Here is a 12,437-nt window from a genome sequence, read left to right as displayed (position 1 = left end):
TAAAAAAAAAAAAAAAATTTCCCTCCAGACTCAACAGTCAGCTTGCAGACAAGAAGGATTTTGCGCATCATCGCAATTCAGACACATTTAAGCCCAAACAAGTCCTCTTACTAGTTTGTTCAAGTAGTACTGAAATACTTGCACAGTCAATCATTCAGAGATCTTTTATAATGATGCCTAAAAACAGGTGCGAACAGCTTAGTATACGAATCCCCTAGCGTTAAGTCTCTCAGCATCATAGCGTGTGTACTAACACTGGGAAAGCTTTGATTTTAACAGAAAGGGTGTCAGATAGTACTCTATCGCCTGAGTGTGAACACGCTGCCATGCTGCATGGCTAAGAACCAGAATAAATTCTCCAAACACATATTTGTCTGATATTCTGATTTATTATGCAAAATTCCTACTATTCTCAGACAAGCCTCATCCAGCCTGTGGTTTTTAGATGATAATATTGACAAGTCTTGAGCCTTCCATTAGTAAATGAGAAATACTCTTTCACTAATCATTCCCACACGTCCTGCCAAGGTTGTTAAGCATTGCATAATGTTTTATTTATTTATTTATTTTATTTTATTATTTTTTGGGGGGGGGGGAATGATACTCTGCTTGCAGCAAATTGCCGTGATTTTTAAGCAGCATTAAGGATTCCCAGGCTAACTTCTCTAAAGCAGCCAGTTCTCTCTTCTTCTCTTGCACAGACTGTTTGTCATTGCCTGCTTTGTCGGTCAAGTGTTCCCATGTGCTGGCAGCGCTCTCTTTTTTTTTTTTTTTCCATGAATCCTCAGTAATTGCAAACCCTCAGGTGTCTTACAGTCTGTCCAAACTTCCTTCCGGCTGATCCAAACAAAAGAAAGCAGCCAGCAAATTGGCAGTAATAAGAAAGCCAGATACTATGTACAGTTACTATGTGCTCATGTTATTTAACATCATTTAAAATGAGAGATTTTTTTTGTTTGTTCAATGTTCTGATGATCACTGCACATAAGAGCCTCCTGAAATATTCGTGCCCGAGGGGGAAAACAGGAAGCGGGATTTCCCGCATCTCCGCTTTTTTTTTTTTCCCCCTCAGAAAAATTTCGATAATATTTTTGTCGGCTAACTTGAATTGGATGACAACTCATTTGAATTTGTGCATGTTCACTTCAGTGTACTCTAATTGACAGAACCCATATCAGAGCTAAGAAGCAGGAAGGTTAATTTGAAGGATCGGTTTGCTTTGTTTGAGCAAATCTGTTTCAATGGAGGCAATAACTAGATGCCATATGGCACGGCAGCTTAAGCCGAAAAACATCAGGCTGAATAGTCGTCTTGCACGTCGGGCCCGAGCTAGCAGCGTTTCCTTTCAGCAAATGACGCCAGGGACAGAAAGATTTTTCATCTCCACAAACAGTTTGGAGACCATTTTAAACACCTCATGACTATGAAGCCTGCAGTGACGGCTTCAATACACCAGCTCTCGATTAAAGTTTGAAACCCTACAGCAAAAAAAATAAAATAAAAAATATAGAGATGCTCCATCCCTCAGCATATTCCGCCGGAGATAGAAGGAGCAGACAATTGTGCATTTCACCTCTGACGCAGCTGTGAGCTGTAAGTTTCCTCCCTGCCTGTGATGTGTGTCATCAGTAAGCCACAGACTGCCTGATGAAAGCCAGCGCGAGCGAGCAAACTTTCAAAGAGGGTCGACTCTGCCCTGGGTTTCTGTGAGCTCTGTCCCTGGTAGTTTTGAGTTCCCTGACTCCTCCAAAGAAAGCACAGCCTTAAATTTGATCAAAGCCCTGGAACTGTAAAGTGGTTTCTCCGAGCCCTTTGTATAGGTTTTGCCGACTGTCTGTGAAGGGAGTGTGACACATGGGAACTAGAAGCAACTTTGTGTAACACATGCAGCGTGTTTATTTGGGAATTTCCAGAAACGGTGACAGACCTGTAATTGTTGCTGGGAAACCAGAAACACACTAAAAAAGCCCAGGAAACAGGACACTATGGAAGCCAGGAGACATGGAACCAGGAACAAAAGGTCTGAGTTGCAAGCATAACCCTAGCTAGATATAGATACAACAAAGAAATATTTGCTGAATGTCAGGGGTAAAATGACCCAATCACAAAGCCACAACAAAGAGGAGTAGGACACTTTCAACATTATGTTATTTCAGTCATGCGTAATTAGAGATCTAACTCTAGGGCAGGTGTATCTATAAAGGGATATACGTAAAATCCAGCTAATTTTCCAATATGAACATTAACCTTTAATGTCTATACAGTATATGGTTGGTTTATGGAATGAAATATGTGGCTTTTTTAGTGCTGGTGCTATATGTTACTATTTTGACCAGCGTTATGAACTTGAAGCAGAGAGTACAACCAAATATACTGGTCATTCATCTCTATGTAGTGGTGGGTCAAGTGGTTAAGGCTCTGGGTTGTTGATCGGAAGATTGCCCCAGCACCACCAAGCTCCACTACTGGGCATTTGAGCATTAACCCTCTCTGCTCCCGGGGTGATGTATCATAGCTGCCCCTGTGCTCTGACCCCAAATTCCTTAGCTGGGATATGTGAAGAAAAGAATTCCGCTGTAATGTATGTGTGGCGATAATAATAAAGGCTGTCTCATTTCGTCGTTGACGCAAAGCCTATAAATTCCCTCGCCTTTTTGACCTAGTATATCTATCCATGTAGCTAGTCACTGGCTAAGTAATTTAAATAAATTCCTGTGATGGAATTAAACTGCCACAGAAACTGCAATGTGTTAAAATAAAAAAGTAGAGTTGCCGACCCATGGCCAGTTTTCTTTATAGGTATTCTGATTCTGCTGCAGTATTTTCCAAGGGCTTGTGGAAATTGATTATATGGCCAAATATAAATAATGAATAACTGAATAATGAACATCTCAATTGAAAAGCAGTGGAATTAATATTGAGCTGTTCCTGCTTTACTCTATTAACAGCATCCTCTATTCTGGGAAGGCTTTCCCCTAGAAGTTGGAAAGTGGCTATGAGGATTTGAACTTAAAAGTTCAAGATGTCAAGCACTGATGTCGGGTGAGGAGGCTTGGTGTGCAGCCATCGTTCCAGTTCATAACGAAGGTGTTCAGTGAGGTTAAGGTCAGGGCTATGTGCAGGCCAGACGAGTTCTTCCACATTAACCTTGGCAAGCCATGGATCTCCAGTGAAAGGAAATAATGCTACAGCACACCTAGAATTTCTAGTGCATAGTCCACATATGGCTCTGAGAGTCAGGTGTCCATATACTTTTGGCCATTTGGTGTTTTGTTTTTTTGTGTGTGTGTGTGCCTGCAGGATGATGTTCTCTGCTCAAGGGCATAAAGATTTCACATCCAGATCCAGCATCAGATGTCAAAAAAAGTCTCATGTTTCTTTTCCTGAGAATGTCCAACAGTGACCTGTATACTCCTGTAGAAATCCTAAACAGAGCTTTATCAGTGAAACTAGTTAGCTTCTACCTTGTACCTCCATGTACAGTATACTGCATTACCTCATATCAGTTCGCACCTTTCTCACGCTTTGCTTACCGAAGCAACAAAAACTCTGGCAAGCCTGGACTCTTACTGTCTGGAAAGCATAATGCCGATCTGCCGTTTCAGACCGCAGCTAGCGGCCACTTGGCTGCTCTCGGCAGTAGCTATAGTGCTGAGTCTCATATCAGTGCTGAGCTCGGGTGATTATAATCATTATTTCGAGAACCGTCGGAGGTTCTGCGTCGCTGAGTAGGCACACACAGCCGAGCTTCTATTCGAGGCCGCATTCATCAACCTCACAAAGCCAGAATACAACAGCACGCTTAAAAGAGGAGTTCTTTATCAGTCCTCTATTTATGTCTCTATAAGACACAAATACAGCGAAGATGACACAACCTGGATTTATGACTTTATAATCTGGAACCGAACGCTAACTCTATATCAGAGACGCCGCAAACGGCGTGCTATAAATCCTGCGATGCTTTTGACACCATAAAAGTGTGAAGACTCGAGGATATTGTGCATCTAAGGCGTAAACCGTACACTTTCTCCGAGTTTTGTTTATCCGTCAGACGCCGGTCATGAGTTGTTTATGTGACTTTTCTCCCAAATACCTAGACGCTATGTAACTATGGTGAACATTACCTTTTCAATAGCACTGCTTGTTTCGGATAACAAGCCAGCATGCCTCGGGTTCGGAATACGCACGGGTTTTTGCCGTTGTTCGCTCCTGCAGATAACGCAGGAGGATGAATTTGTGTTTAATTTTAATGAGCTTGCTGTTCTACAAAAATTTCCAGCAGTCAGAGCGTGTAGCCGAGTCAAACCTGCACCAACGGCAGAAATACGATGCGTGTAATCTCATTTCAGTTCAGCCACACAGCGTTTTTTTAAACAGGTTCTCGGTGTTCATAGAAAAACAAAAAGCATAACGAATTATATATTTGTTCTTTAAATGTTTATGCATGAAAGGATTTGGATCTCCGTGCTCTTAAAGGCATGAGATTCTGGGGCGGAGGAACGCTTGCGAACGTGTTTACGCTTGCAGGCATGGTCGAGGGAGATTTTATACTATAGTGCTGGAAACGTTATTCCACAGATTCTATGAGTTTTTCTCATCATAGCTAAGGTTTTTTAAAGGGATTGGTTACATAAGCAGTGCTCTACAACCGTTCTCGAGTGTTCTGGATCTGTTTTTTAGTCTTCTCCCGATTCGTTTCCACTGATTATTCACGTTGGCTCGAATTAATTTCACCACTTACAGACATCACTGATCACCACTGGCTATAATTATATTTTGCCTCTCAACAATGATTACAATTCGTCTCTTTATTATTCCATTATTATGCAGATCATTAAATAAGTCACATGGCGGCTGCAGAGAAGAGTTTCCCCATGTGGATATGTGGTGGAATAGAGGCTGCTAATACAAGGAGTACACAAGCGTGTACTGTCAGAGCGTTTAGGTGTGACTGAGACATGAGTCAAACCGTCCTGGCCCGAACTAGCTCCCCGCGGCCGGCATTTTCACAAGGGCAGAACATCGAGCACAGAACGAAGAATTCCCAAACGCACAAGACTTCTTTCAGCCTGATAGCAAGTCTTTTAAATTACACGGCTCGTAAATGACGACTTGTTACAATCGTCCCGTGAATCATAACGGTGTATGAATAATATGTTCCATTTCTCTCCATTGTGTCTTTGCTGCCTAGATTTGGAGTGTATGTGCGTCACGCGCATGGTATCCACCGTCCATTTCGCACCCTGCCATCTGGAACGAAAACACCTCCAGTAGCACGGCTAGAAACTGACACACAGCCCAGTCATTATTTTCCCCCGCTTATGTCAGGTCAGGAAAGTGTAGACAGTCTCGACCCAGTTTTTTTTTTTGTTGTTGTTTTTTTTTTTCCCCACATTGTCCATACGCAATGAGGTGTTGTTAAGGTATGCCCTGGGCTGTGTTTGCTTCTAGTGTCACAGTTCCTACTGCTGGAAGTAGAGCAGCTGAAGGTCCCACAGGGCTAGTTTTGTGGTGTGTGACTGTTATGTAACGGGCGGAAGGGGGGTTTCGAGAGCGGCCTGCAGTGTTCTCTGTGCACTAATGAGTACTGATTACCAGCCTTGTAAACAAACATGAATTAGAACTCATGCATTTACTGCAAAACCACATCCAACCTCTCAGGATTTGGTTTCTGTAAAGGCAGGGATTTTTTTGATTCAAAAATAGTTCAGCGTTTGAGTTTTAGTGTAAGTGCACTTGGAATTGAACTAACATTTATAGGTATGCAGATCGTGTACACTATCTACTATTGTACAAAGACCAGGTGACTTAAAATGTCCGTTTTTTGAAGATCCTGTATTTACTGTAGTCTCCTTGGCTGACAGGAGCGCATCCCAATGTGACAGCGCGTGTTGAGAATTCTGCAATGCTTTTCTGCTCAATACAGTTGTAAAGACTGGTTATTTGAGTTACTCTACCCCCGACTAGTCTAGCTGTTCGCCTCTGACCTCTCTTTGAGCAACAATGCAAACAGAACTCCGCTGGATGTTTTTCAGATCTTCCTGTGTAAACTATAGACTGTTGTGTGTGAAAATCCCAGGAGATCGGCAGTTTCTGAAACTCTCAAATCCTTTCGTCTGGAGCCAACAAACCATGGCACAGTGAAATGCACTGAGAAAACATATTTCCCCCATTCTGATGTTCTGACGAAGTGCACATTAAGCTCCAGCTCGCCTTGTATCCGCACCATTTCATGCATCGCGCCACTGTCACATGACTGGCTGATTAGATAATTGCAGGAATGTGAAGAGGTGCAGGTGTTCCTACATGCAAGCAGGGCGTCCAAAACAGGCTTTGCCTTTAACACTTATTATTAGCAGCTCACATTAAATTCCGGCGAAATGGGGACTCAGTACAAACAAATGAATGATTTTATCACCGGGAGATCAAAATAATCACCCCTCTGTCTGACGCTGGGATCCTTACACTGAATTTTCAGGTTGAAGTTAACACCTTTAGATTTGAAATGCTTATGAACAAGCACTTGAGGCAGCTCAGAGAGCAGAAATGGGTTTAATATCACCGTTTAGTTAAACATTTTAAAGATTTGTGTGGAAAAAACGAACCACTTTGGTGTCTTTTTAACTCTCCTCTGAATATATCGCCCCTAGTAGGCTAGGTAAAAACAGAAATCATTATGTAAAGCTACAAAGCCCTGAGTTTTTTCTCTATATCTTTCATATGAGCCATTAAAAGCACTACTCGTGGCATGACAAAGAAATTTAAAGCAGGTGCAAATTCATTTCTTTTGGCAGGATTCCTTCAATAAATATGACAAAATCATATTCTGCTCCTTTGCTCGTGTTTATCATTTCAGACGAAATCTCGAACGGCACAGATCTGTTTAGCAGTCGCCGGAAGAGAGAGTAAAGACTGTCGTTAGCGCGTGATGGACTGCTAATTTGGATCACTACTGTACAGGCTTCTTAAAAATAGCAAATAGGCTGACGGTAAAGGAGGACGACATGGCAGCTGAAGAAATCGGCATGATCTTCCAGGTGCCGCAGTTATCCTGAATATTAATCACCCAAAAGTTGCTCCCTCATAAGGTGATCCCGTCTCTTTTCTGAAAGATTTCAGAGTACATTTTATTATATTAAACAGAGTACAGCCTACTTGTATATTTTCAGGTTGATTCTGTTCACACTGAAATGAACTGAAATTAGGTTTTTATTCCATCCGCATTTGATCTGTAGAGTCCGTGTAGTGGGACGTAGTAGTAGAAACATTTAAGCGGTAATTTTAAAAAATAAGCATTTGATGAAAATTGTACTGTAGGTGCTAAAATAGAAATGCCATTTTCTGTTCAAAATGAAAAATATGTAAAGGTAACGTGCACAGAAATGTACACGCTTGGAAGATTTAACATTTGGAGGGTTCAGGAAAATTCTGGATGTCCCATTGTGCTAAGTTGGGTTTTTTTTTCTGCTCTCAGTATTGTGTGCGTCACATGAGCACACTCTATTCTTCCGTGTGTGTGTGTGTGTGAAGGAGAGAGAGGGAGAGAGATTTGTTTGCTACATAAACAAAAGGTGGTGTCGATAAGACCTGTGTTCTGCTTCTTTATTTAACGTTATGAAGTACTCATTTGTGTTCACGCTTATCATTCTCATCTCATCCCAAACAAGGGAGAAAACAAGGTAATGAGATTAGTCTGAAACACAGCCCGTCTTTCATATCTCCGTTTCAGCCCCTCCCTAAACCCCTACCACAAATACCCGTGAGGAATATAGCCTATTTATCCAATAACCAATAATCAGCCTTAGTGTATAGGAAGTGTTTTTTAGCTCATTTGCATGGGTACATGTTATTATTTCCGCTGTATTATAAGGTTATAAAGCCACATCACTAATTTACATTTACAAATCTTTAATTCCTCGAAGGATTACTCGAAAGATGACTTGAATTTTTTTATTATTTATTTTCCTGACTGTTTTCTTCACGGTTTGAACTCTGAACTTCTTCCTCTTATACTTGCACTAATTTTGACTTTATTTATATAAATTAGAGCACGCAATACATGTTAAGGTACAACCAAAAAACGTGTGTAAAAGTGTGCTATCTGACCTTCAGCTACAGGTTACACCGGGGAACCCGATGTGTTTATTGAGCACACTGCATGGAGCTAGCTAACGTCAGTGACGTTTAATGCTAATGATATCTGATGTTAGCCCCACTGTCTTTTACCTGTAAGGAATATGTAGAAGCTCATTTTTACTTTCTCCTCAGGCTCAGAACACTGAGGCTTCTGTGAGTCTTATGCTAAAATTCTAGCCAGAACCTTACGATAGTGTTAAGCAAAGAGTCATTACTGTAGCAGGGATGAAAGCAGGTGTGTCAGCGGTGATTAGTATGAAAAGGGTTGTATCTAGACTACCTATTTGATGCGGTACAGCTGATTATCCTTCCAGTGACAACACACCTCATCTGCATGCACTCCTGCTGGATCAGGGCTGGGTTTTTGTTTTTTTGTTCTTTAGCAGCCTGACAGGAGCTTCCTAATGACCCGTGTGCTGCCTGTCTACCTTTAAATGACATTTAGGGTGCTTAAAATGAGGTCTCTATCGATTTGGCCCTGTAAAGATCTGGCTCCTTAGGAAGTCACTTAATCATAAGTGACAGAGGCCCCACAAAGATTTGTCACTCCAGTGCACTTTCAAACGGGGGCACAAGCCACTCCAAAGACGCACATTAGCATTTAGCCGGCTCACACTAATAGCGGATTTGGATTTGGAAATGAACAGTGCATCTCACCCAATCAATAAGCACTTTAACAGCCAGCTACATTCAAGCATGTCCTATTAACACCTCGATTAACACGTTTCGTTCAAGATATTTCAGATAGTGTTCATGTGCATTCAGTAACACAGAGCTGCCTGTCTGTGAAGCAGAACAGCCTATGAGCTCATGTAGGTTGGCAGGTAATCTTTACAGCCACTGAGCTCACCTGATTGTGCGTATAAGGGAATTCAGTTTGTGGTCCAGAGCTGCATCAGGCCATTACATATTTAACTGCAGCCATTACGGTTTAATTCTCGTAGCCAGCCGTAGGGCTGTACAGCCCACATAATCATCCAAGTGTGTTTTTTTTTTCCGTCGACATTATGCCCCAAACCTCCGCCTAGCACAATCATTCATTTCACACAGCCCACACAGAGGCTGCTCTTAGCCGGACTCGTAGTCTGGGATGCTGTTTATTCAAGTAGCTACAACAGACCCAGGTGCAGAGCTTGCAACTCATACCTAGCATTTTTCGCATACCAGGAATGAGACACACGGGAATGTTTTTCATTTTTCATTGTTTATAAGGTTGCTTTGCGAACACTCACAGACACTCAGTCTTCTTTCAGTTTCACTCCATTTTTTATTTTGTATAGCAGCTTTACAGAAATATGGATGTAAATTTGCAGAAATATGGATACACGTTTATACATTTATTACTAATGAGCAAGTCAGAGGTGAGTGCACCAAGGAAAAGCTCCGTGAGACGACATGAGAAAGAAACCTTGAAGGAAACGGACCCGGGTGACACCGAGTGCTAGTGTAAATAATCTTCTTTTGTAAATGTATACAGTGGAACCTCTGCATACGAATGCTCTCCCTTAAAAATTTTTAAGAATTTATGCATTCAGCATAAGAACAAACCGAACCGAACGCCGGCTAAATTGCGCGTACGTCCAGGAGTCGTTCAAAACTTGTTTGCGTCAGTGGAAAGCCACGTGAAGCTAGTTTTCAGTGAATGCTGTTTCGAACCCACGATGCCAACAAAGGCTAGGTGATTTTTCCCCCCATTTTTCTGTTGACAGATTGGTGGCATGAGTGGTCTGTTCTGTTTTTAGCTCAAGCTTGGTGGAACAACTTCCTGTGAGGACCCTTGACATGGAATGCTTGGCTTGGGTCAGTTCTTTGTAAGCAGCCATACAGTTTACATACGCTTCGTGTATCAGTAATATTGGTAATGTTTTTGTGTGGCTGGAACGGAAATCTTACATTATTTCTTATGGGAAAATACAAATTTTGCCTCCAATTAAATTCATATGCCAAGGTTTATTAAATAATCAAAAAGTGCAATTGTGTAACCGGGAATTTATGTGCACATGACCAACACATGAATCTAAGCATCAGAGTCAGTTCTGAATTCAATATAGTCTTAAATTGAAATCTATTTGACTGTATTATGACTTGACTCTTCACAGCAATTGCAGCCCTCAAGGTAACGAACATCCGCATCCATCTTCATGGTTTCACTGTGCTACCATCTACAGTAATGTCATGTATCTTTAGGCTGAGAGTCCATCCTCAGCAGCAGTGAGTGATTCACCAACCAGAAATAGGGCATCAGGATGGATCAGGCAGAAGAGGTCAACACTGGTATCTCAGGAGTAGTATGTGTAGGGAGTGAGAGAGATTACTAGATACGTTTGTTATGTAATGTTTAAGAAAATGTCTGATGTCTTCATCATTCACCTACTGTAAGTGCTTCAGTGATGCATCCAGAGTCTATCCTGGGAACACTGGGGATGAGGTAGGAATACACCCAGGATGGCATGCACTCATACATTCACACCTGGTGCACAATTCACCACAATTCACCTACCGGCATGCTTTTATGAGGAAATCGAATACCGTTATGGAGACCCACACAGATACATTGGAGAATATGTGAAACTCCACACAGACACGAGCTCAAGATGGAACCCTGGGATCCATAGCTGTGAGGCAGCACCACTGCTCTCTGCACCAGCATGCCGCCCGGGTGAAACTTCACAGCAATTTATTACTTCATTAATCCTTAATGAGCATGCATAGTTGTAGATAGTCATTATTTAAGTAGTCATTATTTTCCTGATTTATTACCCCACTTCAATCTAGCGCTTTGCGCTGTTATAAATTGTGTAGAGATGGTGCCGTTAAGCTGAAAGCATCAGCATGCGTGTGGACTGATGTTTTTCTCTGAATGATTTTACTAATACAAGTCTACTGCACATCATTGTGCTCTCAAACACACCACGGTGAGTGATTCATAAATTTCCAACTCTCATGCTGTTGCCCTTGTGTGTTTGTCCATCTGTCTTGTTGTATATGTAGTTTGCTGTGTGATTGACAATGGCTGTTCCTGCTAGAATTATACTTGCATACACTATACAGTTTATGGTCAAAGGTTTGTGGACATCCTTATCCCCGAACAGAAATGTCTAGAATGTCTTTTTGGACTGTAGCTTTAGAGTTTCCCCTCACATGAACTGAGAAACCTAAACCTGCTCCAGCATGGCAATGCCCCTTGCTCAAAGCACCATTCATAAAGGCATGATTTGCCATGGTTAATGTGGAAAAACTCGAGTGGCCTGCACAGAACCCTGACCTCAACTCCACAGAACACCTTCACAGAACATCAGTGCCTGACCTCATTAATGCTTTTAAGGCTGAATGAGCAAATCCCCACAGCCACGCTCTAAAATCTAATGGAAAGCCTTCCCAGAAGAGTAGAGATTATTATAACTGCTAAAGAGGGACTAAAACAAACACATAAAGATATGATTGTCCACAATCCTTTTTTCTGCCCATCTTATGAACTCAGTAACAGTAACAACTAAAGATCAAAATGACTCCCACATCTACGCTGATTCAAGTCACAGTGAACACAGAGACACTGGGTCCTGTATTGAATTGACAGTAGAAGTTAAATCCCTTGTGGTTAGCTTTCATTCTCACATGAAAAAGAGCCAAGGCTTTGAGAGCTCAAAGAGTCCATCTGTAATCAGCACCTCAGCTATTCTTTTGCCCTTTCATATTTCTGCAAAGAGCTAAACAGCACTGCGGGTTCAGTTAATACCATATGACACGAGTCATCTAGATGCGGATCGTGTTGCGTTCACTCAGTCCTTGTATGTCCTTCATTTCACCTCTTCTTTCACTACATTAGTTTATGTTGTCACTTGCTCTAAAGCTGAAAGCTGACCCGTTTCCACCGCACCGGGTGCTCTAAAAAGCCGTTCGTCATACACGGTGTCATCCATGACACTTCTCACACCCATGCACTTCCGTCTCAGACCGACATGATGATGTGTTGATGACTTGTTATATAAGCAGGGCACATGTCAGGCTTCTCTCCTGCCTCGGAAATGAAGGCTGCATCTCACGTGACCGTCGTGCTCGCCGTCATCAGAAAATTCACCCCCATTCTGTCACTTGGCTCTTTGTATCTCGGACTGTTAATCAGTGGCTAGAAATATGTCAGGAAAAAAACCATGCTTTTAACACTGCACATTCATCACTCTGAAAAGGCACACTGGAAGTCGTGTTTAGACGGGATCAATAACTTCATCATGGAGCATAACCTCGCACAAAAAATGCCTCACAACAACAAAAAAACAGAGCAATTTACTTACTCCATTGTA

At 41.9% G+C, this 12,437-nt stretch overlaps 1 protein-coding gene across 4 annotated transcripts in view; it reads left to right on the top strand.

The window, feature by feature from the left end:
- mid2 (midline 2) overlaps positions 1 to 12,437 on the top strand; it is a 123,529-nt gene that overhangs the window by 38,790 nt on the left and 72,302 nt on the right. The gene's annotated exons all lie outside the window — the stretch shown is intronic.

The sequence above is a fragment of the Hemibagrus wyckioides genome, linkage group LG08, assembly GCF_019097595.1.
Source record: "Hemibagrus wyckioides isolate EC202008001 linkage group LG08, SWU_Hwy_1.0, whole genome shotgun sequence".
Lineage (NCBI taxonomy): Eukaryota > Metazoa > Chordata > Actinopteri > Siluriformes > Bagridae > Hemibagrus > Hemibagrus wyckioides.
Note: the sequence above shows the minus strand (reverse complement) of the source record. Positions and strands in the feature narration are given on the sequence as shown.